This window comes from Venturia canescens, chromosome 2, assembly GCF_019457755.1.
Source record: "Venturia canescens isolate UGA chromosome 2, ASM1945775v1, whole genome shotgun sequence".
Classification (NCBI taxonomy): domain Eukaryota; kingdom Metazoa; phylum Arthropoda; class Insecta; order Hymenoptera; family Ichneumonidae; genus Venturia; species Venturia canescens.
In genome coordinates, this window is record NC_057422.1 from 6,828,188 (window position 1) to 6,856,134 (window position 27,947).

Consider the following 27,947-nt stretch of genomic DNA (forward strand, 5'->3'; position numbering starts at 1 on the left):
GAATACTCAAGTGTCTGTGTGTCAACGCTCCTGCTCACTTTCAACCATTTTTCACGGGGACTGTTGAACATTTGAGGATAAATGAAGCGACTATAGTACGAGCGCAGAAACAAGTTAGTTACGGGGATTGATAATCTTTTCGTTTCAGTTATCTCCGGGGGTGACGAACCTCCGAATAATCGCGCGTATGACAAAAGTCTTTCGTTATTTCGTCGCATAACTCCATTTCGTTTTGCATGAAAATCGTAGCAATAAAAACCCCACCGATGTTTTTGCCCCCCGATTCTCCCGCCTCGGATTTCACAGCCAGGATCATCTCCGGGGAGAAAACAAGAGAAGCGAAAGAAAAGTGCATCGTGGGCTGGAGGTTGCCGCCTGAGAAAAGATGATTCACGCGAGTGACGCCGATTATCCCGACTCGCGATTCTTACAGCACATCCGTTTTAGGGGACACGGTCATCGCGCCTTTGAAAAAAGATATGTGGCAATGATTCCTAACGCTTCTCTACTCGCGTCCTCGTAACTACCGAGCTGACAATAATCGATGATGCATCGCGACGATAATGACGCTGCGATTGGCTCGCGAAGCTCCAGGGTGCTGAGCTTATATGGGCTTCATCATTGGGCAAATGCTCGACGCGCGTTTGTAGGATAGCTCAAACGCGCGTACTGTATGTTAATATACATGCACGTGAGTGTTGCCCACGAGAGATTGGATGTTCGAGGGAGATGAGAATCCTGTCCGCCTCCGCGCGCGAACCTTTTTTATTCTCATTTTTCACTCACTTCTTTTGTTTCTTGTTGACAGTACGTGGGCTTGTTTTTCTCTCCATGTTTTTCACTCCGGAGATCTTTCTAGCCTGCAACCTCAATTTTTCAGCAAAAAGCTACCGTTTCGAGGTGTCAATTGGCCCGGATCGATCGCACGAATGGAGAAAAACTCTCGGGTTAGCGGTTCCCAGGGAGTGGAAAAACGCGTGAATCGAGTTTTCCCACTGAAGAAGTTTCTGCCACGGAAACGCGCGCAGAAGTTTCTCGAGACTATTTGCGCCGCGATAATATCGCAAGTTCAACGACAGTTTTACAAGTTTTTGTTAAAAACAAAAGAAACGTAAAGATCGATGCAGATTTTACTGGGCTACTATAGAAACGCTGGCGTGGCACCCTCACCGGAAACTTTCATCGCGGCGAGGCAGCTGGATGCTGACCGCAAAATCACTGCAATTTCACAATCTCGCTAATTAAATTTCCCAATCGCGGGCGCCCTCGATATGTAAACAAGCAGCGCGATACTACAAAATTTTCAAGTTAGACACCGCCGGCCGTGCGGGGTATAACTATGGATATAAATTCGTAAACAGACCGGAGCCGGGGTCAATCGATCATAGGAAGCGAAAATCTTGAGGATAGGCGCGGCTTCCGTTGAGAAAGTTGTACAACCCGAGTACGAGGCTGAAGTTTGCAGCGTCCGAGTCCAACGAAACGAAGGAAAAACGCTTGTAGTTCACCGATTTTTCGTTTCACGAAGCATCGGTGCAGGTTGACAAACTACGAATTGCAAATTCGGCGGGGAACGAAATTCGAGAATAGATGGAATTATTGGAGAGCTTTTTCAGATCATTCCGTTGGAGTCTTTAGGTGTGGAAACTTATAGCGAAAGTGCGAATTCACAGTCGCAATTCGTTGCAATCGATCCAAGCGTCTGTGGAAGATCGAATTTCAGGAAAAATCTAATGAAACTCCGGCGAAGAAATGAGTAGAAAGCACCACAAAAGCGGGCATCGCTCTCGCGAAAGCCCAAGTTCATGATCTAACAATAATCATAATCCAGACGAAGAAGATCGAGCCGTCAGTGTGCGCGCGTATGTCGACAAGTTCCTCGAACCGATCTCGATGCGAGCCCACGTGTATGGAAGGTAGACGAGAATCGAGTTACTCAAAGTGAAGTGAATACGAGAGAAAATAAAGCAGTGAGTGGGCGAGACAAGAAGCAGACGAGGACTCTCGAATAAGGACTCGGAACAAGCTCGATGTATCATTCCCTGATGCATATGTAGAGCAAAGTCATTTCGCATTATCCTTTGCGCAGGGAATAAGTTAAGTGGGTTACACACGCGAAGAGGATTTATTGACATTCCGTGTTTAAAATCACAGTGAGTCTCGCTTTGCTGGATTTTTCGACGAAAAATGGCTGATAACGTTGATTCATTTTGATCTTCATAAAATATAACAAAACTCTGTGCATCTCGAGGGTCAAATCGATTCGTTCATTTTAGGCAAATGGAATAAAAATGGTGTCGCATAAATTCAAGAAACTTTGCAGCTCCCGCAGGCGCTTTTCCATCGAAATTAAGTCGTGCACGCGTTGTGAATCGCGCTTAAGGCTAAAGTACTATCGAAGAGAGTATAAACACGATTATGGGTTGGTGACCGAGTGCACACGAGGCCAAGTCCGTCGACATGGAGCCGGAAGGTAAGATGAGCTTCGCGTATTCATATTGGCTGGTGATCAGCGATTAGGAATATCGCTGCGTCACACCAGCGGAGCTAGAATTTGTTGGAAAGCGAAATCGGAGGTAGATTCGCGGTTCCAAGTAAGTTTGAGTAAATTAATAATTTTTTGTCTTCATATTTCCGGTTGAGGGTCTCAATCTGATGAGAAAAAAAATACAAATAATTGGATGAAACCATCCTCGTCGCTTTCTCCTTTGCTCGCAGCCACTTCGATGTGGGAATTCAGGAAAAAACGTTAATTTCCTGATATAAACGGAACGTTGTCACGCTGAGAAAATATCAAAATCCCGGAGCGTTGTTGCATAAAAACATTATTCCAAGAGGCGATTGGGCATTCAATATTGTTGAGAAAACCCACGCGTTTGAGGGATCGAAGACCATTGGATTTGGCTTTTGGAATCACGGGTCATTACGGTGTCGAGCACGGGGTTCGTAATGCGCGGTGCAAGAAGAAGAAAAATAGTAGAAAAATACTTGTGGTGAGTTTTACTAGGAAACGGCAGCAATAAAAGCATTGCGAAATAATGCTGCAACGCTAATGCAGTCTGACGCAGAAATTATTGTACGCCTTGAATAGAGAGTCCGGTATTCGCCCACGGATGTGCACGGAAAGTCGATCGTTGGTGGGAGATAAGAAGTGTTCATATATTTTTTAAGTTTTCCTGCAGCGCATACGCAGCGAGTTTGTTATCGCCTCGTGAATCATTAAGTGCCTGTAACTTAATCCAGAGGATGTTTTTATCGCGATTGATGACGTTTCGAGGGTTCGAAGATAAGAGAATCATTAAATATTTCACTTTCGTCGAAGATTAGAGGCCTCGAGCGTCAGGTAAGCGGGATGACGCGTGATGGAATCGCTCCGCCGATGAATGACGAAAGGTTTACACAAGTTTGACTGACGCAGAAATAAGCCGCGGCGTGTGGCTTCGCGCAAGCTTTTCTTTCGCGTTTTCATTAATTCTTGTTGCCAGCACTTTTGCCTACTCGTCTTTCTCCCTGGCGAAAAAATCACACGATTACGTTCCATATTCGAAGGGAAACTGCCATTCATTGCGCGACGTGCATAAAGTACATGCTAATCGTCTCGGATTCCTCGTGCCAAGGTTACTCAGAACTCCTACGTTTTCTTTCACCTGTGCAAGGGGAGAAAAATCGCTGTTGATGATGGACAGAGAGCAGCAGCTCGTCGCAAGGTGGCAAGAAGTCTCGCCCATCGCCGGATGCATCGTCGTTACAAGCTCGTAAACGGATGAGGGCACGGGCATGACGGCCGAGGGGGAGGCGGGCAAGGCGAGATTGCATTTTAAAAATGGGAAGATAAAAAACCCCTCGAGTGCTCCCCTCGGAATGAGGATTGTGTTGTTACTGCGATCCCGAGAAAATACGCGCGCGTCGAGAGATACTCGTTTTACAATCCGCGTTTACTTCACGCTCGCGCGTGATACGATCTCTCGGGCATGATTTTCAATGGAGGAAAATATATTTACGAAACACTCGATACGATCTGCGATCCCGGACGGAAAAGTGGGTCGATGTATCGGAAGAAATCGATCTGCGAACGCGGCTTATTCCAACCGCGAAAATAGAATATGTCAAACGTATTTTTTACGTTTGCTCTCTCGCTCGCGCGCCCCACCGAAGAAAAACCTTTTTTCCTCGCACGCGTGCGAGCTCAAACTGATTGACAATTTCCTGAAACCTCGATCCCCTCATTCCGGTTTGTGACTACGAGGTCAAACGTAGTTGCTAGGAAGCGGAATCCCAGCACTTCGAGCGGTTCTCGTATTTCGGGAAAATCATTAGCTCCTCACCTCGCGTTCGTCGGGAGCTTCTTCGCTCGACGCTGAAAATCTGCAGACCCGAAAAACAGGGAAGGCCGAAGTTAATCCAACTTCGGAGCCGCTGCGGAAACTTGACGCCGGAAAGAATAAGTTTAATTGCGCCATTGATGCTCCACTTTTAAAGACTCCTGCTCGTTTTTCGGTTACTTTCAAACTCTAACTCGCCGACACGCCGATACGCATCGTCTAATGAAAAATATAAACTTCCACACAATTTTCTCCGTTACGGAATCGCGTGTGCCAAATTGCCGGCGCTTCCGCCAGGTGTTTTGTCCAACAGCGACCTTCGTGACTTCCGGTTCATCATTTTCGTCCCCCGTTGTCAGGCTGCGGAGGCGTACCCGATAGTGGAAGATTGAAAACAAAAACAAAAATAGAAACTCCAACGAAACCGGCTCTTTCCAAATGCCGCTTCACACTCCTCTGCTCGTATTCACACTCACCACGATAATGACGCAGCACCGACAACACACTTTCGCGAACAAAAAACAATCGTTTTCGAGTCCCTCGCGAGGCTCGTGAGCTCCCGGGCGAATTCATGGTCACGTGACGCTCCGGAGAGTCATTACTTCCCGCGTAATAACTTCTGACATGTGACTCGACATGGGACAGGAGAGAATGGTGCATTGAACTCACTAATACGACCCAGCGTAACGATACAAATCGTCTATGTACGGCTCGTACACTTGTGCACAAATATAATTGATAACGTGCATCGAAGCAAAGCCTCGAGTCAGAAGAGAAGTCATGAAATACGGTGCAATGTTCGAATCCCTGGCATCGGATGCCATGGGGACTGAAAAATCTTACGAATCTGCTAGTTTGGCACGTGCTCGGCGAATTAAGGTATCGAGACTGCAGCAGAGTGAAAATAAGTGCGAAGGTAATCCAAGACTCGCCGGAGAATCCTCGTGAATCATCGCCATGGAAATTGAATGGCAAAGAACACGAAGTTGGGAGAGAAAACTAATTGGATCGAATCCCTCCGCGGTGGTGCGGAGCATCGACATTGGAAAATGCTCGTGAATGTTCAAAAGCAAATTGGGCAGTTAATGGAAGGTTCAAGTAACGAGTTGGATTTTCCAGTGAGGAATTTGGAGAAGCCTTTTTGTGGAGTGTCAAAACGACACAGATTTGACGTTCCCATACGATGGGGGGTTCGGAATCGTTTGAGGATTAGTCGGCGCGAGGCGAGCTACCTAAATTGGATCGCCCTACTTCGGTCGTACTCGCCGGCGATGTGTGCGAGTAGGAAATTGAAGAATTTGATGGCTGGAGAGGCGTGAAAGGAGAGAGAGAGAGAAAGAGAGAAAAAGAGACGGAGAACGTCTGTCGTGGCTAGAGAGGAACGAGATTCGTATCTCGCGAGGAGCTCGCCCACGTGAAGGAGGACGATGATCCTGCCCGAGGCTGGACCTTGACCCGCGCGGGTACGAGACCTCCGCGACCTTTCACTCGCTCTCCAACGCTTTTTTCAAACCCGGTTGCACGTAGACTTACGAGAGACTTTGTATATCGGTGGAGATCGGCTGCGAGAGGTGGTGCAAAAGGAAAATGAGAAGGATTTTTCTATCCCGCTTACCTGCGAGGCCTCCTTCCAAGAGGGAATCGCGATACGAGCTTGCGTACGAATTCGCTCGGAACGCGCCCTTCGTCGAGGCGAAAGCATCGACGAAGGAAATAACGAAGTCTCAAAACTGGAAACGAATCGATGCAATAACGTGACCTTTTTCCATCCGAGAACATCGTTCCGTTTTATTTCTGTCTCACGAAGTCAATGAGATCCTTGCCGAGATAGGTTAATGCTGCTGGGACCACCGAGAGCCAAGGAAAGATCAAGGATCGTTGACAAATCTTGATAAAGCTAAATCCATTCTTTTCATAAACTCTCGAGTGCGATGAGTCTAGATACTTTTTTACGGGCTCGAGAGACTCGAATACGCGACGACGACGATAAGCTTCGTCCGGTGCTGCTGGAAAACTCGTGCCTCGTCGTGCACAAATAGAACTCAATGATACTTGAGAAATTATCGGCATACAGGCACCCTCTCCTCGTACCCCCATTTCAGGCACGACCTGCGGGCAGGATGTCTGCGCTGAAGAGTTCCTCGTAATGCCTTCTTGACTCGCGAGCGATAAATAAACCAGCAGTTTTTTTCGCACGCGAACCTTCATCGTGGGCAACATTTGTCGCTCTACTTCGGTCCACGTGAGAAATTTTCGGAATTGAGCCGAGCTGCATTTTCGGGAGTGATGAAAATAAAAGAGGAAAAATGCTTTTGTTTTCGAGGACCTCAAAAATTATTCCTGCATCAGTCAAGAGGTTCGTGGGAATCTCGAATATTTTTGTCTGACAAGAATTTTTCCACTCTTTGCATAGTCGCTTGTAAAACCGGAAGAATAATCGTAAGAAATGGGCCGAATCGCAGGTATTTTCTTCTCCAGTCACCGCCCCCTCCTGCTTTCGATCCGTACGATTGCGATTGATCGTTGAAGAGTTGCGTGAAGATCGTGCACCGCGCGCGGAGAACGAGAAATCGTTGTTCGAAGGCTTTCCATTCCGATGGATCGATTTTCTATCAAACATTCCATCGGATGACCCCTTACGTCGGGACTTTCACGCTAATGTGATGTATATGCAGCGTTACAAGTTGCGTGCATGCTTAATTAATGAGTCGAGTCATTTATCCTCATTTATATAACACTTTGAGTCTACACAAAACGAATACTCGTGTGAATATTGCGCTTGAAACGCGCGGCGAACGAAAATGTACAAACAAGAGGCACCGAAGCGGCTCGAGAAATTCCGAATTCGTTGGCACGCCGTCAAGAATTTGTTCAATTCGAAAAACTCTGATAATTTAAAACGGTTTGGGACGCTCCGCGACCCTCGAGATCGAATTCCCTAAATATTTTAACCGGAATATGCGTCACACTGACATTTCGACGAGCAGCAATTTTCCTAAACTATCAGGCGTCTGGGGACGGGGCAGCGTCTTGAGACCAAACATTTGAAAGCGGATTTCCAACGGGTCGAGGCAAGACTTGCGACGCGAATGGACGTCCGACGATTTTTACTTCAATTTTGGATCTTTCAAGTTCAAAGTCTGAACAATTTGATCTGCCATTTAAAGGTCACAGCTCCATCTCGCGCTGCCTATAAACAGCAGGAAAATATGCGTAAAAGTCGAAGAGCAAATGTGCTGCAGGCAGAAAATCCCGAAAACAGAAATCGATTAATGCTCGTCAACGGCTGCGTGCATTCCGGGCTCGGAGGCCCCGAGCGAGTGGCGCTTTATTCGTGCTCTTCGATGCACATTTTTGCGTAACGTTCGCGCTTGTTCGCAGCTCTTCGCATAAAAGATAATGAGCTATTTTTATATAAAAATGGTAAATTCATGGTGGACGAACGGTCCCCACGGGTTTGCATAATACGCGCCTCGTCAATCGCGCCTCCTGTTATGGAATTATCGATCGAAACGCATCGATATAAGGAGATCCTTATAAACTAGTTGTCAAGTAGGCTCTCCTCTGGCGCGATCCCGCTGTTTGCCCGACAGACCGCGTCCTCTTGAGCGTACTTTTCCTTCCATGCATCGGCCACATGCGTTTTGCTCGTTTTACTCGCACATCCGTTATGAGCACGTTCAACGTCGAGTTTCCTCATTCAGTTTTCTACATAAGAATTCCGATCGCTTTGTAAGATAGGAATTCGAGCTCGAGGCTTCGGCGTTCGAACAGAAACCTCCGGGGTTGATCGTCCCAGTGACGAGCGACGATTTCGTGTATTGCGGGATCAGATCCGCAGGGACGCTCGCCAATTCGACTTGGCTTTTAATTAAATTGCACTGCGGATCGCGACGATTCGCTCGGGCGCATAGAACCGCGCGAGTTAATTATCGCGGTGCATGCACACCCGAGAGAGCTTCGTGACGCGGAGTTCGAAGTTGTACGCGAAAGGTGGGCGCACTTAATAGTTATTCGTACGTTATTGGATCGAGCGATACAGTGATTAGCCAATTAAGGAAATTCTCTGAAAAAACCTTATCGAGGTGATTGAATATTTTTCTTTGGGAGTAACACATTGCGGGATTGGCAATAAATAGATGGCGAGCGGTGTTAAACATTCGGAGAAAAATTTATATTGTGATAGCAAAGAGCAGGGTGGAGTCGTGAGTTGTAATTTCGCCGCACCTTCTCCCATTGATCTCTCGTCCTCCTTTTCTGACATTTTCGCGGACGCTTTTGGGCGTCGGTGCGTCCCGCGGAGGATCCATTAACGGCGATAAAGCTCGTGGCTTTGATCACGTGTTTGCCGGGTTTTGACCGCGAGAGAAAAAGTATTTGAAGCAACCGTATATAGTATTTCGGGAAGAACAATTAGCTGCGAAGGAGCTGAAATTCGCTTTGGGAGTTCACTTTCTTACGCAGACTTACCTCCAAATCGGACGAGCCGAATCGAGGCTGCTCGATCGAGTCCGCATGCGATGAGCCCCGATTACGAAATCGCACAAGAATCGATGGGAATGCGAAAGTGAGGCACGGAGACGTAAAAACTTTTCCCCCTCGGATTCATTAAATAAACGAAAAGGGTGGATAAAAGGGGGGGTAAGAATCTCGGACGATGTTTGCTCGTGCGTATTAGCAATGCTTTCCCTCCGCTTTTTTCTCCTCCGGAGCCAGCGAAATCGTCGAAAAAGGTAAAAGATAAGAAAATATCTCGCGTACCCAAGAGTAAAAGTACACCGGCCGGAATCAAAGCCGAACCGATTCCGATCGCGTTCTATTTGCCGAGGCTCGTTACGATTCGATGCTCCCCCTCGATACAGAAACCGATAATGCTCCCTTGAGGAAATCGCGATGGAAGGGGGCCGTCGTTATTTAGAAAAGAGCATGATAAATGTGCGGAATGGGATTTGGCGTACAGGATCGCAAAAACGGGCAGTCCCCGGCTGACTAATTCGAACAAACAACTACATGAATCTATAAATATATCTTAGAAATGTTAAAAATTCTCATAAAGTTGCTTTTCAAGATTGAAGAAGCGCATCGAGGTAAAACCGCGCGCGCACACGCACGCACAGCAGCCCCGCACATTCAAATGCTCAAATGCACTTATGCCAGAGGCCTGTGATTTCTTTTACCGCGCCTCTGCCGCCTCAGATATGCCACGGATGCATACCGCGTGTGCATGCATCGTGCACTCGGTTTTATGCGCGAGCACCATTCCTGCTCCCATCCGCACAGGATATGTTTAAAGAATGTTTACAGAGAGCTCTCGTTACCGTATGAAGACGAAAGAATGCGCTCCACTGAGCGAAAATAATGGAGGGGCGCCGTCAACGAGCTGGCGAAGAACACACAGGAAGGATTAGCAAACATGAAACAGAAGCGAGGCTCGGATGGCCCGAAATTGTTCTTCGGAGTCAGTCTACCGGGTCGCGGTGTCAACATACTTTCCCGGAGCTTTATCGTTGCTTTTACAATAATTGGGATCGAGTTACACGTTTTTCTGCGCTCGTCGGCTCCGAGACGATTTACTGTTCTCCGTCGAAATCTCGGTTGGAATTACAGCGATGTTGGGACACTGTCGAAACGTGTCGCCCCACCGCGAGCCGGGGGAGAAAAAACATTGCGGAGTCTACGCTGTAGCAACGCGAGCGCGTGCAGTAGTCATCAATGCATGTGAATTGAATGAAATAATTAACGAGTCAAGTGAGTAATGAACGTCGCGAAAGAAACGTGTTAACACGCCCCACACGGATCAAATTGGATACTGGGAGAGCTCGCGAGTCAAAGCGCATGACGTCGCGCTACCTATTCGCGCTCGGCGGATACAACGCTAAACCCGAATAATGCCATCGGCCACGAACCTGCCAGTTCAACGTTCACTCTTCGCTACACCAAAGCTTTCGTATCGACCAAACATCCTCGAGCTTCAGGACAGAGGGCAAGAGAGAGAGAGAGAGAGATTAATGGATGTGACGTGCTCTTGGAGGTCACGCATGCACGAGAGCGCGAGGCTGTACCGGGAGATACGAAAAAAATGAATTATGCGCCTCGATATTGGGTCAGACCAGAATAATTTGTCGCAAACGTTTTCCTCCTTGGCGAAACAAGATCCGCGTTTTATGAGGGATCTCGAGTCTATGAATATTTCATTTTCATGCTTCTTTGCATCCGCATTTATGCTCGAAGCCTCACTCGCTTCCGGTCGTTTAGCGCGACGCACGTTTAGCGAACTAACGGTTCGGACGTAACTACGCAATTAGGCTTGCAACGCGTTATTTCTCAGCTTATCCATTGCTCGTCAATAACACGATAAACAGTCAGAGAACTTCGGTTTTTGAATCGAAGAGCTGCGAGGATGGAACGAACGAATGAACAGTCGAGATTCAAAAGTGAGTGTTTCTCTGATCGATAAACTCTCGTTCGGAGATTTTCTCCTCGGAATCACAGTCCACGTTGCTCGCAGTATCCCCTTTACCCGCAAGGATTGCCATTCAAATGAATTGCAGCGAATCAACTCAATTAATTGACACCAATTTGCATTTTTTTTCAACACGCTCATAATCGCATACGTGCGGGTATAAATGAGGAAGCCGGAAAAAAATATGTCCGCGTTTCCGTAATAATCGATTAATCATCACAGTGCCCGGAATGGAAGTTTGTGCGGAGCAAAGTAAAAAATGGACGAGACGAAAATAAAGTTCGACTTTATTCGATCTCATTAATTAAATGTATCATGCGCGAATGCTGCTGCGAGTCAATAATTGGCGAACGCCGCGATGATAAAAAAAAGCTATTCGACATATTTACGATCGCTTCAGAAGCAATTATATCGAAAACGGTGGAGTTTTTACAGTATCGGGTATTATATACACGCGCGTTACTCTTGACAGTTGATGGTACATGGGAACGACGATTGACGTTGGAGCGCGAATAAAGGCGCGCACCAGAAGCCAACAAACAAGACCGGAGCGAGAACGAGGTCGCAGGATGCGGCTGATTGGCCATTCGCGATGGAGTTTTACTACGATGTGGAGTCGAGAGAGAGAAAGAGAGAAACAGACAAGAGAGAGTGAGATATTCGTAACGCACCCGCACAAACTGCGTTGCGATAACAATGCAGCTTTTCCTATCAGTTCAATGTTCCATTGAAAAATAAGACAAAAAAGTCCTCAACCGTTGGTCTCTGAACGAAATACAAACCAACCGCGTACGCAAAAATACCAAAAACGAGATGAAAATGACGACACGAAGCCTGTCGAAATCTTGAGAATGAAATTTACTCAATTTATAATTACAAGGAGAAAACGAATTCGTTTTGCAGTGAGGAATATACTATTTTTCAAGAATTTAACAAACTTTTAAGCACCAATTGCAAACAGTATTTTTTGAACTTTGCAATTTTTCGTTCCTTCAATTCTAAACAGCTTTATGCGGATAGCAAAAAGTGATGCACCTGAGAACTATATTTCGTTTTGTTCTCGAGTGGTATTCATCGTGTCACACTAGCACTTACTGACAAGTGGAAGTGTATTGTAAATCACAAATTTTCACTGTCAACGTAATAAATTTTATGATAAATACACGAATATACATCGAACACGTGTGACATTTTAGCATGCATATAGTTTTTTTCAGGATTGCCCGAGCATACTTAACAATATAAACATTTGAAGTGACTGAAAACATTTTTACTATGCTTACAGAGAAAAACACTTGAATCTTTTGAATAAAAGGTATTGGTATTGGTCTTTCCATAATGGTGGATGGAACAATTCGTATTTTACTGCTCTTTGAATTCATGCTGCAATCCAGTACGTATGTACTGTCCCCAAGATAATATTCCTAATCCTTTCGTCTAGAATTTTAGGCCTCGTTTTCTCCGTGTACGCTTAAGTTTGCAGCGTTGGAGTCCAACGAAGTGATGTAAAAAATCTCCCGATTTATTCCAGTAAATCTCCAATTTTGTTTTCTGTCGAATTTGCAATTCGTAGTTTTTCAACCTGCACCAATGATTCGTGAAATAAATAATTGGTGAGTTAAAAATATTTTCTTCCTTCATTCCGTTGAACCTTGCAAACTTCAGCGCCGTGATTGATAGGGAATTGAAACGATAAACGAAAAGGTATTTATTGGAGAATAATATTGTGGAAAATGATAAAATAAACAATTTCTATACGCACCACACCGAAGCACCGATCGTTCCATCAATCACGAACCATCATCGATGATTTTGCTTCTGCGATAATCAATGGGATTTTGATGAAATGATGAACTCTCGCAAATGCATGAGATATACTTTCTAACAGTAGTGAAAGGTAATCTACTCTCGCCCATTTTATTGTGCACACTATACTCGTTGCTACCGCAAGCTCTTGGCTCCACGCGTATACATACATTCACGTATTCGTATACGCTCCTCGCGTTGCATCTTATCACGAAACTCAACCTAGACGCTGCGAGCTCTCGTTCCAATTATACCACCGGGGAGATAGCATCATCTCTTGAATCGAGATCAAGAGTTTGTGTGTGGCCAAGAAAAGTGAGAAGAAAGTGACAAAAAAATGATACCCGCGCGAGGAGAAATGAAAACACGCGTATACGGGCTGCCTCTCAATCTCTCCGAGTCCCATAATCACCGACAGATCGTTCCTCTATTCTGGGCTATTGTCTACTTTAATTCAATCACGAAGGCGTAGACGACCTTTTTCGTATACAATGCGGAAACATTACAAAAAAGTTGGAAGAAATAATCGAGTCTCGTGTCTGCCCATTATTCAGAGGGCAAAAAAGTCTGTGGCGTACGTGAAAATGGAACGAACTCGAGTGCTTCGGGCCTGTTAATTTTTTTTTAACAAAAATTTTGAGCAACGAATTCGCGAATCGGCTCCCCCGCTTCACCGATTTCTGGGTGAACCCGCAAGCAACAACGATTTTGAGCTTACTCATATTTTTTCACGCCCAATCAAAGACGATCGCGAAACTTTCTTTCGCGATCATTCGGCCCTCTCTCTTTCGGCGAGCGTCGCATATAAAACGGCGAAAATCCCTGTACGGAAATGTGTGCCATTCGGCGCTCGATCGAACGCGTTCCACGAGCGATTTTACGGTCACAGCGAAAACAGAGTCAACAGAGAAAACCAGAGGAGCGAATTACATTCGCAGAGTGTAATCGATTCTCGAATTCTCCTCCGAGCAATGCTGAACTCCATTTTTCTGCAAAATCCTACGACCGGATCTCAAACCCAACAATTTCTGCTGCATGCCTTTTCGCTAAAACTTCGATATCAATTGTGCGCAATCGAGAGCTACTCTGCTTGCCGGGACTTTCGGACAGTTTATTCTCCAACACTTCTCCGTCCAAAACATCGTGCGCGAGTTTAAATATAAAAACTGAGAGCGCAAGAGTCGTTCGGGAACTGACGGAATCGCCCGCAATTGCAGATCGCTCAACAATGGACGGTGCTCAGCGTAGCCTCTAATGATTTGTTTCAAGCACGATATAGGATTACAGACAATTGCATAATTTTGCGTGAACGAGGAAAGGAGGGAGAAGGATGCCGGACAGTGAGGCGCCATTTCGAAATATCCACGTAACGATTATGTACTTGTGTATGTGCAGGTACGTAATGTCGAACAGGTGTCTCAAGGCCATCAGGATAGCAGCGAAACCGTGACAGTTTAATACCGACAGTTGGAATGATCATGTGTGCGTATCAGGAGAAACGCGTGAAAGTATATCGACCCTCCGAATATGCTCGTTTAAATGATCCAACGATTTCATCAATTTCAGCAAAGATTATTCCATTTTATTCCGACTGACTAACATCGGACCACACCTTCCCAACGTTTCCTACTTTCGCCTATAAAATTGTGAAAATTTTATTTTTAAGCCGTCCTATTTCTCGGGGTATGAAACTGCCCGTTCCTGGGAGGGGAAAACAACTTTTTGGTTTCCGGTGGACGATAAATCATTTCGAAAAATCAATGGAGTTTTATTCCGCGGAGAAATCGGTGCTCGGAAGAAAGAGCATCGGTTCGAGTGTGCGGCGAGAGAAGAAATTTATCGACTCGACAAAGTCGATCGGAAAAATTGCGGCGAGCAGAATGAGAATTGTTGATCGACTTGTTCGACTCCATTTTTAGTTGAGTCGACAAATTTCACTTCGTTTGCATCAACAAACTTCATTTTCTTCACCGCTGTTTATTACCGAATACCTCGTTGTGTCAACAAATTTATTTTTTCAATGCTGTTAAAAATGAAACGCGACCGACGGCTGCGCGCGACGACTTAACGACCGTGCCTGAGCCTGTAACGAATTCTCTGCAACATTCTGCACGGAGCTGCGAGTTCAGTCGCAATAAAAAAAATTACGTAGCGCATTAAAACCGTGATTATCGTCGCTCCGAGTTTTTACTATCGCGCATCATTATGATCGATCGAAAAGCAGCGTCGACGTGCATGAGGAAGCCGTACAGACCGCCGAATTTTCGTTGGAGAACGAAAATTCGATGATTGAACGCCCCATTTGAACTCTCCTACAAAGAACGTTTTGCGTAGCGGTTTCGCACGATGAACGCAGACGCGTCGCGCGAATCAACGTTTGTTTTGCCAAAAAAATTGATCGGGTGGTTCGGGACGCGGTGCATGTGCTGCTGCCACGTAGGAAATGATATAACCAGTAGCAACTGTAAACCGTGCATGCATCACTCGTCGGAGGAAAACGTTACCGGATCCTCTCCGCGGCACTTGCCAGTATAGGTCTGCGCTGTATATTTTTTGCTTCTCTCACGACCTACTGTAACTATCACACGTACAATTACTCCTCGCGGCGTTTTCTGCGAGCATGTTATTGCCGCTGCGCGCGCAGTAGGACGAGACAGAGTCTTCAAACACGGAAATGATTTGTGAAAAATTGCGGCTAATGTGTCGTGCTTTTTTGAGGGAAATCCTGAGCGTGAAATCGGGATTTGTGTACTGTACTTTGGCGCGGGCTTGAGTGTAGAATTGGTCAATTCTTTGCATTTATTCCGATCGAGATTGGGCGGTTTCCGGTTATTTTTGAACTTGAGGTGCGAAGCGTGGTATTCGTCATCGGAGCTGAAGAGTGTCGGCAAGAGTCGCGTATTTGTTTTTGGTTGACATTGAAACGAGTTTTTTCAGGTCGATCGATTGCGAGACTCTGAATTATTTTCTTGCGTCAATATTCAGTGCTGATATACGGCTTTTGAGATAAAAAATTGAGAAAAATAATTGGTTGTCGATTCACAGAGTCGCGACGAATCGAATATTCTTTTACGATGATTCAGTGCGTCCGAATTTTTGAAACGAAGCAGACAATCGAAGGCCTTGATTGAACTTTTCTGCGGGATGCTGAAAAATTCGCATACGAGAATCTCGTACGCTCGTGTGGCTGTTTCTTCCTCGGCAGACAGGTGTTCAGTAGCCTCGTGGCTGAGTTATATGGCAAGGATGACAGGTGGCAGGTGGTGGGAAGCAGCAAAGGAGAAGGGGCACCAACAAAATCTGTTTTCTCAGAACAAAGCAGGTTCGCAAGATTTATTTGAGAGTATTCATTACCGAAGCTCCCATGGAAACTCCAACGTTCCAAGCCGTGAAAAAAATCTCGAAAAACCTTTTTACGTGAACGTTTCAAACGTTCTTTTCCCGTAACCCAAAAATGTAAGTTTTGTAACTTTTTTCAATCGATCCAGCGCCATTTGGTCTTGGATTAAAACGGGAAAACCCGCTGGCAAGGCCGCTGGAAAAATACAGAAAAATATCAAAGTTCAAACACTCGATTCAAGGCGAGAGCAAACAATCGAACGCGAAATGATTGCAAAGGAATAATCGAGTGAGGAATTGCGCTAGTCGCACATGCGATGAATTTAATGCGCGCAAACGTCTGCGTGATTGTGCTTCGGATAATCTCCGGAGACCGGATCGTTTCATTGATGTTTGAGTATCGCAGAGTCTCGTTACGTCACAACTATCTCGTGCGAGCTGAGCAGTAATTTTCTGAATAAGCATTAAAAGTACGTTTGCTACTTGAATTTGCACACGATAAGAAAATAAGCATGGAAACCCGATAGCAGCGAGAGAGAAGTTTATATCCGAGTACGAAAGTTTTCCGGCATCGATAGAGCCCATAAAACCACAGAAAAAATCGTCCAAAAGCGTTTTTACTCGCAACCACGAGAGATTCTGAGTCACGTATTCACCAGGCGAGAAAACTTTATTGATGAACAGAGACGATAAAAGTCTTGGCTCGTTGAGCTCCGCGCGAATTTAATGGGCTAATGCACTCGATCGGTCGCTCGATGCGCGAACAAATCAGAATCATCGAGTGCTTACACTTCGATCCTCCAAACATGATAATAAAAACGACGGAGCTTATCGCCTGCTCGCGTCCGCGAGGCTCCAAGTTTTTCTGGCAATTACGAATCAGCGTTACAAATGTATGACGCTGAAGTTTGCTACGTTGCAGTCCAACGAAATCGTGTAAAAAAGCTCTCCAATAGTTCCAGAAATAGTTCCAATAATTCCAATTCCGTTCCCTGCCGAATTAGCGATTCGTGGAATGAAAAATTCGTTAATTGCAAATGTTTTTTTCCTCCATTTCGTCCGACTCGAACCTCGCAAACTTCAGCGTCGTACAAATGCGTGGCATTTATAGCGAATAGCCGCAGCCACGGGGCACTGCAGATCGAAATTCTGCTTGATCACAATCCTGAGCAGTGATTAGGCGAGTGTTTCGAAGAATTAATCACCCAACGATAGTTGAATAATCATGGTAATGCAAGGGTGTTAAGAGAATGGCGCTGCGCGCTAAATTCTCGCGGCGCATTGCGAAACAGGCTGACTCACGAGGTTATTGCTAAATCTTGCAAATGCGTACTGCCGGAGAGTGCGTAACTACAGATTTATAGGAAACTGTGGAAAAAGAAGAAAATTATCGTGTTATCGCTCGCCCCCCTTTTGTTTCTGTATCGATGTCTTTCTCAGTCGTTTCGCAGAGCCTCGCCTCGAGACTTTGGATTCTAAACGACAAACTCCCGGATAGTATTCCGCTTCAATTATATTCTCGCGGCTCATTACTCATTCGTGTTAGCAGACTCGCCCACCGATTTGCTTCTCGATCATTTCGCGCGAACTATCGCGCGTTGGCTCATGCGTTCGGCACGTATTTATAGACACTCCGAAAGATTTGAACGCATCTGAAACCTCTTGAAACTCTCCCGAGCTCGTTTGTGGCAGCGCTAATTATAATGGAGGCTCGAAAGCACTATCAGCGACTCTAATCGCGAATGCTATCCTGAGATTCGCGGCCGCCTCGAAACTCATGACTCTCGAGGGAGTGAAAAGGGACGAAGGAAAATTGAGAACGCGCCGCTGGGCGAATAGTCACGTTCGGAATAACTGCGGATCGAAGAATCGCCGATCATCAGCAATCCATGCGGCACGGTGAGCAAGATAATGAATCGGTAAAAAACAAAATTGAATTCCGGAGCAACGGTTCTTAGCGCTGCGGTTATACGATTTTGTAAAAAAATTCAGGTCGACCGAAAATTCGCGACTTTCGGCCACTTTCCCTTGGCTTTGTCTAAGATCTTTAGTGCGAGTTTACCGCCATGAAATCTCGGATTCGTAGGATCGACAAATGTGGAAAAAGCGTGTTTGACTAGCTCCAAAAGTTGTTAGATGCAAACGTTATATGTTTTTTATTTGATAGTCAAAGTGCGCAGGATATAACGCGCGCAAAATTTTTGCGCGCCGCATCGTCGCGACTAGTTACAACAATAAATAATCCATCAAATTTAGAAATTTAACAGACAGCTTATGGAGCTTATTTAAAAAAAAATTTCTCCGATGTTAAAAAAATGATGAGGATCATTTTTGAATAAAAAAGAGGTTTGCCGAACAATTGCAATAAAAATCTTCGATTCAGTCGAAGATCACGGAACGGATTCGAATATGTGAACTATCAAACTGTTTCAATTGAATAGTGGAATGAAGGTTCTTATTCGAGAAACGGAATGCTAGGAAAAATAAATTTGTTTGAAGAAAGTGTTTCTGGTCAAGCCGATCATCGTGTCGGTCCGTGGTCAAACGTAACCTCCTTGCACAAAGCGATGGTAAATGATAAGCAAACGAGACAGCGCTGCCATACTCGGAGAGACTTTTATACGAATATTTCGGATGAATACATAGAAAAATTCGGTACGTTTTGTAGCAGTGCTGTTGGATGTCACCATTCTATTAAATTTCACCAAAGTGCATAGTAATTTTGATGCCGAAAGCAGTTCTCTCAAATTTTACTATGCACGACAGGCAAAATTTAGGTCTGTGACATTCTTACATCGAACGAGATCTATCGATATCTGAATTGGACTGGACAAATTGGTGGAATGTCGAAAATTTGTGTATTGTTGAGTCGCACCGTCCGAAAATAAGTAAATTTTCTTTTCGACAAACTTTTACTTGACAAAGTCCGCTTATGAACGAAGCGACTGCTCGAATACTATGTGCGCCACTAGTTAATTTTCGTGTTTACAATCGCAACGCCTCATATAATTGGTGGGCGCATGAATTTTGCTGTTATTGAGGAAAATTCAGTCCGTTAAAATGGAAAATACGAAACTATGAAATTTTTCGTATAGCACAGAGAAACGATTGCTATGTTATCCCTAAATTTTCATCAAATCATTTCATTATTTACTATGTTTTTAATCAAAATTAACTCGGTGTTCATTTTTTATATAGTGCAGCGCGTTATTTACTACGGACTGTGGTAATGGTTCCCCAAACTTTTGCATTATTTGACACTCTGTAGCGATTATTATTACAACATCAATATAGTCCGACGTTCCTATAAAAACATAGTAATTCTTGCTACAAAAGTCTCTCCCTGTATGCATGAGGGGTACGGCTGATTGGACGATGTGAGTAAAAAATAAGAATGACGTTAAAAAACTTAATAGTAAATAATGTTTCATAAATCGTCACGACACACGCTTGAAAAATGATGGACTTTCGTGATACTGTGACAAAATAATATAAATCCGTCATCTACAGCTATAATTTAAAGTTTTCAAAATGATGGGGTGTCTCTTGACTAGTTGCGGACGATCTTTTACGAATAGAAACTTGAAAATTTTCGTGACGATGGAAATCGGTCAAAAGCAAACGTTTCTCCGAGGCCCTTGAACGACAATCGAGAGTATTTTCTCGACGACGAAGGAGAAAAAGAGAGGAGACGAGTCGGACACGGTCTGAAGCTGAGCTGCGAACTCCGAGCTCCGACCGCAACAATAATTTTCTCCGTTGATTTGTAGAGCGTAGCAGCGTTGTTTTCAATGGTCAACGGCAAATACGTACGATGAGCGAGTGTGCGCGCAGAGACTTGAGTAAATGTGTTCATTTATACGGGATGCTCCGTGCGCCGCATTAATTCGATCAACGGCATCCACTCTGGATATGGATCTGAGCCACTTTTTCACCACGCTAATCCGCTTTATGTAAAATTTCAAAATCGCTCTGCGACCTCGTAAATAACAGCTTAATCACCGCGAGAAATGCGATCATTTTCATCTGGTATCCACCGGATAATAATGTTTCTCGTTGACCGAGTTCCTTCACAGAAATACAAAACGATTCCAAAACTTCGTTTTCCCGACAATTTATTTAGCTTAATGGATCATTTTATCAGAAGTACGTATTTCCGCGAAGCGAGACTCTGTTGTCCGGGGACGTAAAGTCGAGGCACATTGTGCGGTTCAGTCTCGTTTTGCTTCGCGATCCTCTCAGAGAAACTTTTTCTTTCCATATGCTACTTGCCTCCTTTTTTGTACGAGCAACGTGGCTAATGTACGGGGCGGCGGAGGCAACGGGGAGGAAGGGGGAGAATGCATAAAAAAATGGCGAGACGTCATCGCGAATTTCTTCTTCTTCCGACCACATGAAATTCTCTGGTTGTTCAAAAGTGAGAATCAAATAATTTCCAGTTTTTGTGATGAACTGGAACGTGAGTGGAAATCTCGCTAGAAAATTGTCGCGAAAAGCTTCCATTTCCTCGATGGATTCACTCGCCGGAGCTCATTCGCGGTGGCTCAGCCAGTTTCGGCATCCTTTTCCAACGTACGATGAGAAAGTTCAGCTAAATCTCATGAAGCATCAAGAAAATAAATGTAAATTAATGGAACGACGGTTGAAAATGAAGACGATCACACGGTTCGCGTGCCAGAATTCGAACTTCGGTGTTCTCCTTGAGCAGCGAAGTTGCATGCGCCGCGATCTACCGACGATCGCGATAGTGTGCATTCGTAGAGTTTTCGTACTCATATTTACGTACACGTATCCTCGTGTCTCTGTAATATAATTGTTATAAACTAACGGGAAATTCTTGGTCTAAAACCTCGAAGATCGCAAGTTTCTAGATAGAGAGGCAGTAGGGCAAAGCAGTTTACGGAAGAGAGCATCGAACTAGTAAAAAGTGGTAGGCGAAGAGCGGAAGAAAATGATCGTTCGAAATCCTTTGGGCCGATGGGAGTTCACTGTGATTATTAAAAGTGATTTTGGTTATAAATTCATGTGATTATCGTTGATATTTCGGCTCGCTGCTTACGTTTCAAGCAGATAAAATTCATTCCGCAAGTCAGCAGGAATTATAACGATCGATCTAACGCAGCGGTACGAAATTTGCGTGGAGAAAGTGACACGAGTGTCTACGAAAGCAATAAAATGGGAGAAATATTTCGCGGATGAATGAAATAAAAAATAATTGATATGGGTGCGCGGATGATAATGGGCCCGAACTTTCCAGCAGGATTCGATGACCGAATGAGAACTTGACAGTTGCACCGATCATTGGCATCGTGATCACGAGAAATTTGAAATTCCTTTGGAACGATTTGAAAAAATAGGCGTCAATTAATGTTCAAGTAGGTGCAAAAGAATCTCATTTGAGGAAGCAACGGAACGAGTCACCGGAGCGCGCAGCGCGGGCTCGTAGTCGCGGCCCCGTTTCTTTTCTTCTTTCTTTTCGCCCGTATCATGAATCAAGTGGTCTCGAGAGACGACTGACCGAGGAGAGGAGAGCGCATGGACGCCGAGACGCTATGAAATCTCTTTGATGATGAGTCCGAGATTAAGCTAAAGAGAAAAAGCAGAACAAAAGTGAGGAAGAAAACGCAAAATGGAGAGAGGAGAAGGGCAGGAGGAATTCTAGAGGTAAAGAAATAAGGGGGCGCGGGGTAAAGCGGTTGAAAAGAGCAGCGAAGGGGAAGAAGCAAATCGTGCATTTACGGGATATATTTCCTCCGCACGTGGTGTCTAAGAGCCAGAGACTCAGAGACCCGGAAAGCGGAAGTCGGCGTTGCACGAGCACTTTATTCAAAGTCACGGGCTCACTTCGTCTGTGTTCTCTGACACAGATGCGTGCGCTTACGCTGGTGGCGAAGAAACGAGGATAAGATAAGCGGAGCCTGGGGAGCAGAAAGGCGCGATCGAACGGCGCTCGATCCCTAAATTCACGCGGCTCGCATCCTTTCGTTGTTCGCTGCTTATTCCACACCTTCGTATCCGCGTTCCTGTCACGTATCGCCGCTCCCCAGAAATCCTGCCTCTTCTCGGCCCCCTTTATTTTCTGAGCTTCGATGGAATTGTCGTATTTTGCATTTAATCTCTCGAGAGAGACTTCCTCGTTCCCTACACGAGTCGTTGCTTTCAAAATACACTCCGGAAAAAGCGACGGGAGATAAAACTTTCGAGTTTTCTTCGAATTCGGCACTCGCTTCGAGTTAAGCGCGTGTTAAGCATGTCGAACCGATTTTACGAACTGCAGTGGAATCGGAGAACTCTCGGGGAACAAAAGTCTATAAACTAACTCATGCGGCACATCGTTCAACTAGTTAAAGACACGAAACGTTACATAAGCCTATAAACTAGTTTTTTAGACACCTACATAATTACCGTCCGTCCTGCTGAACCTCCAAACTGCATTGTCCATTATTCAAACAGTTGTTTCAAGGACGTCGTCGATACTAAAAACACAATTTTTTCCATCCTCAGTATAACGACAAATGTAATTGTACTGGGGGCATTCAAAAACGATGATTACACATAAACTAAAAAACTTAAAAAAAAAAAAATAATACTATCTTCGATATAAAGGAATGGGAAATTCGATCAAAATTTATTGGCAAATTCATGAGAATCGATTAAGTATTTGCTAGCCTCACGAGAATCTTTACAAAACGAACGAAATTAAAGGAGTCTCGTGCAGAATCATTGGGCTTAAAAAACTTTTTGAAATAACGTTACATTCAGGACTAAAGTTCGGAGTGAAACTTCCATTCCAATCGCATCTCATTAGCAGAAGCAGCTTCAAATAAACGAGAGTAATTAGTGTGAGTAAAAATGGTTTTAATGAGGCGGATTCTCCTTTTAGTATTCATTGGAAGTGCAACAGCGAACTCTTTCTGCAATCTATATCTGGTGAAGTTGGATTTAGCAGTGGAGTAACGTCCGCGACACTCGTTTCTCCAAGTGGAGGCTTCCTAATCCGTTTAAACGTTGACCAGCGAGCGAACTACGAGAGATAAAAAGAGAAGGAGGAGAATGGAAAGAGTGCGAAGGAGAGGGCGGAACAGCAGCTCTGAGGCTGCTCAACGACGTTCGTTCAATCATTTCTACATACGAGAGAGAGAGAGAGAGAGAAAGAGCGTACGCCGAAGAGTCGTCGTAATTCGTCGTTACGAGGGCGTTCAACCTCAATCCGCGGGCTCGCGCAGGGCGGTCCGGACCACATGCAACAAAACTAGCCGCAATCCTCCGTGCTGATGCGCGTTCTTGTGAGCCTTGCGCACTGGTATGCAGCTACAATCATCCTCTCAGTTACAATAAACATGATTCTACTTTCATTTATAAACGAGCATATAAACTCGGAGGAACGTGAGAAATGAACGGTTGCGTGGACCGGCGGCTGGGAACGCGCGGCCAGTTTCCTAGATTAAATTCTCATCAACCCAAAAGCCTTCGAAGCTTTTAGACGAAATGGAGTTTCAGCGAATGTCGAATGCCGATAACACTCGTTCGAGCTCCCAACACTTTTCATTGCGATCTCCGACAAATTTGGGTCGAAATTCGATGGGGGGGCGGAGATCTTTTGGAAATCGTGACCGAGAGACCGAAACAGCTGCTTTTAACGAGCACTTTATATATTACGGTGACCTCCGGTGAACTCTTCGGCTTCGAGGTAGACCGGAAGTGACGCCAATTTTATACGTGCTCTACCCTCCAGTCACGTGCCCATGTGAGCCGTCTAGAAGACGGCGGAGGACCTTTCGGCTCTTCCTCACGTACGCAGCCTACGCTGTTGGGCACGCGTACGAGAAAGCACGCACGCGCGATCTCCGACATTTGTGTGTTTCGGATTCGTCAAACGTTCGACTCTCGAATACGCCTGTCGATGGGGAGTGAACATTTTTCGGGTATTCTGAACCGTCGAATGGGGCGGGAGGATTATTTATTCCGGGAATATCGAAATCAGGTTTGACGCTTGAAAATATCGAAATTGCTCGATTTGCCTTCTCCCACAACTCGGTCACGGCCGCCGATCGGTTCACCTTAGCTGCACAGAGCTCCGGATCATTCCACGTGCAATACCGTTTTACCAACTACGAATAAAGTCCATAAAGAGACGAGGGGAGTGCTGACTTGGCCGAGCGTGGCACGCGCACATCCGTTTCCGGAGGATGTGCATTCGTCATTTTTCTTTCTTTCGTTTTTTTTTTCCTCGAACTCGGGAGGGCTCCGGGACAAATGAATGCGTTGTAACAAAATTTTCTTTCTTTTTATACCGTATCCGGTATCAAAGTTTTTTTAGTTACGTACCGCAGGGTACAATTTCCAAACAACGAATTCGCTTTCGTGAAGCTACAAGCAGCGTCGCGATCGGTGCTCACAGAACCGAGGGGACGATCGCTTTGCATTTTTATCGACGCGCATTATCATCCTCCCGGTGGGAAATTAGATTTTAGCGAATTACGAATCTTTCGATTGAAAATCCCTTCGCGGCGAATTCTTGCCTGCGTACGAAGCCTGCTCCGATCTCGATCGCGACTCGAGACGCTGATCAATCGCGTACAACTGCGTTATCACTTTCTGCGACTCCGGTAGGTGAGAGAATCGACGATCGTTCTTCGCTGTTGCTCGCAGCCTGCGAAAACCTACCGAGCCGCGTTTTATTCGCGCCTCGATATGCAGGATTCTGCATTTATATTCTCATTCGTTACTCACTGGCGCCATCAGAGAACATTCGATGACGAAAGCAGCTCGATCGAGCGCGCACGATCGTGAGGGAGAAAATGTCGCAACGATCGAACATTATAAAATATTCGATGGACTCGCCCGACAGAAAAAAGTATTGAGGCGATCGGTGAGAACAATAATTCGACGGAAAAGCCGAATGAAAAAATTGCTGGCCATTGACGGCCTGCGACGAATCTCACGGAATCGAATCTTCTGCGCACCTTTGTGGATATTCGATCCAAGACTGGGCTTCTGGGTTACGATGTTTGTGCAGCTTAAGCAAAGAAAAAGAGAGCTTATCCACGTGGACAGGAGAACGACGACGTCGACGTTTGAATGACACGGAATAAGCATGCGCTCGACGGGAGCGGGGGGATCGAGAATACGAACCAGTTCTCTCGCGGAACGAAACTGGAGACCGAATCGCGAACAGTTTCATATCGCCGTGTTCTTCACGCTGCTGTTGATACTCGTCGCTGATCACACACGACTCCATACGCGAGTGCTTCATCCTTTTTTTCGATACACTCTTATTGACTTGCCGTCTATAATTACTCTTGCGGCCTAAAAAAACCGCGCGAGGCATCGTATGAATAAGCAAAAAAAAGTGACGCAACGCGAGCTCGCGATCGATAATATTCACGAAGAAAACGCAAAGATTTGAAACTTTTGACATTCTCTCGATTTTTATTTATGGAAGTCCGAAAACAGATTCATAAAATCGCATCCCCAGCTTCAATTTTCAGAGACGCGATAATCGACTGGAATTTCGAGAACGAAAAAATGGAATTTCGCCAAGAACCCCTGAAAGCACTGACTGTACCAATCGCCCCCCGGTCTCGCGCCCCGGTCACCCGCGAAAACCATTCAAAGAACAAGACACACACGAGGAGAAGAACTACTCGCTGGGAGAACGACCGGCGAGACGTGGTACGTGACCCCGAATTCTTGAAAATAATCGCTACCGTTCTCGCTTAAACGAGTCTCGCAGACGATGTATCTGTACGTTTTATAGACGCATATATGCTTTTTATACTGCAGTACGATTCAAGTGTGGCGTCTTTGTCTCTGGGACAGAGCGAGTTCCAGTATAAACCATACGCATACCTCGAGAGCCCGCTAATTGTGTTCCTGTTCGTCTGAACTCTCGTAAATTGTGCCAAGTGCAATGTACACCTTCGTACTCGACGATTTTATTTTGTATATATCTATACATTTCGGAGCTACGATTCCCGACTCTCTTTGACGGACAAAAGATCGCGGAACGGTACTATTTCTTGGTAACAATAGCTGACCCAAAGCTGAAAGAAAAACTTAATGGAACGATGAGGAACGAATTAATTGATTGGTTAATAAATCCATCGCGCTATTCAGCCCTTAATACACTTGGAGAAAATTCTCTTTGTGGATCTCGAAGATTTTGAGGTGCTCCAGATAAACGGGGATTTGTGCATTTTTTTCTTCGGTTCTTTCTCTCGCCTTAATCGACTGTTTATCTAGGACGGCAGTTGTCTGTGCGTTCTTCGAAACTATTGGCCGGTAACGGACGATTTGTCTGGAGATAATGTCCGAAATTGGGTCGCGTTGAATCCGACGATGGAAAATGAAATTTTTCCAAATCTTGGGCTCGGAATCGCAGGCGCTTTGGGAAGCTCTCAAAAAATAGAAATTTTACGCTAAGCCAGCACTCGCACAAGTTTTCGGCTTAAGGCCTTATGTGCACTCGCAACAGGTGGAAAAACGTGATTTTCTTGATTTTTTTATCGACAAGGAAATAAATGTTTATTGAAAAACTGCCAACGACGTTCATTAGTACGTATGTTCGTGTACTTGTACAATTTTTTTCATCAAAAAATTTCTCAAAGTGGGGCAACTCCAGCTGTAGTCCAGCAGCACCTTTTTTGAGCATCAGTTGCGCTCGACATGGTGACTAAAAAACTATTAATCCGATCCATACCAAATTTATACCACTTATTTATTATAATCATATTTTGAGCCTGGACGAAGGATTTTTAAAGATTTTGATTTTAAAAAAATGCCGCCAGTTTTAACAAATAATTCATTTTTCGAGATGCTAAATTTTCGGTTTTTGTTACAATTTTTTTTCCAACAAAATACGAAATCCTGCGTCCAGGCCCCGGATATTATTATAATAAATAAGTGGTATAAATTTCGTATGGCTCGGATTAATAGTTTTTAGTAATCGTGTCGACTGATGCAAAGGTATTTTTAAAAAAAGACGATTCTGAGGTAATCGCGTTTGAAGATTCGAGTATTATTAGACGACCATGCGCACCGAGCGGTTTTTCGATTTTTCCGCCCATCACAAGTGTATATAAGGCCTCAAACGAACAAAAGAGTTTCTCCAGATTTTCTCCAAAAACATTAAAGAAAACTCTTCCAGTAACATCGATTGTTATTGAATCACCAATTTTTTTATCTCAGCATACAGCCTCCGGACGCAAGCTTGAACGATGAATAACAACGAGCAATAAATAATGCTTGCTGGACTGATAAAAGTTTCATTAAATCACGATCGAGCAGATTCTCCTCGCGAGTGCTCGGAATATACAGAGATAGAATCGAATGAAATTGATTAGCGAATGCGCGCATGGATTGCTCACTTCGCTACGATGTAGATACACATTTAGAATGCGGCGATGTGGAAATTGAAGAGTCATGACCAGTGATCACACACACACATACACACACACACAGACGATACACGTAAGAAATTACAAATTCATTGGAATATTCGAGGAGCTATCGCAAGTAAAACGAATTGTACGACTGACTGTACGAGAGATTGGTAAAAGAGTAGCAATTGACTCGACAATGAGTGATCGCTGCTCCGAGATATTACATAGTATTTTCTCCCTCCTCTATTTTCTCCGTTTCTGGCTCTTTCGCCATTGAGCGAATGAGGAATCATCGATTCGGGAAAGCTTGGTAGAAAATTAGCTTCGTTTTCTGCGGTCCCGATCGCCCTCTGCGTCAACACATCTGTGACGTCCGTTGTAATTCTTTTGCTGATCTAATTTTCTCGGTGCTCGTTCACGTTCCGGGAAAATCGAAATGATCTCTTTCATCGAGCATGCAGAGATACGAGGATTGAACGACGCTTTCTTTGGCAAATTAGGTGCACCGATCAAGCATCGGAACTGCAGAAACTGCAGTCGAAATTCTAGCAGCAGCAGCGCCAAAGCTTCGAGACGCGAGTCGATGCAGCTCGACTTTATTAGGAAGTTCGGTGCAAGCTGCCTCGCAAAGCG

The 27,947-nt window shown here is 44.9% G+C and overlaps 1 protein-coding gene across 5 annotated transcripts in view; it reads right to left on the reverse strand.

The window, feature by feature from the left end:
* jvl (javelin-like) overlaps positions 1 to 27,947 on the reverse strand; it is an 85,986-nt gene that overhangs the window by 19,125 nt on the left and 38,914 nt on the right. Inside the window, exon 1 of one of the 5 annotated variants that reach the window (XM_043411281.1) lies at positions 4,326 to 4,405. The exons of the other annotated variants lie outside the window; for them this stretch is intronic. The gene's annotated coding sequence lies outside the window, so the exon portion shown is untranslated. Of the gene's footprint in view, positions 1 to 4,325; positions 4,406 to 27,947 lie in introns of those variants that run through there. 5 annotated transcript variants of the gene reach the window in all.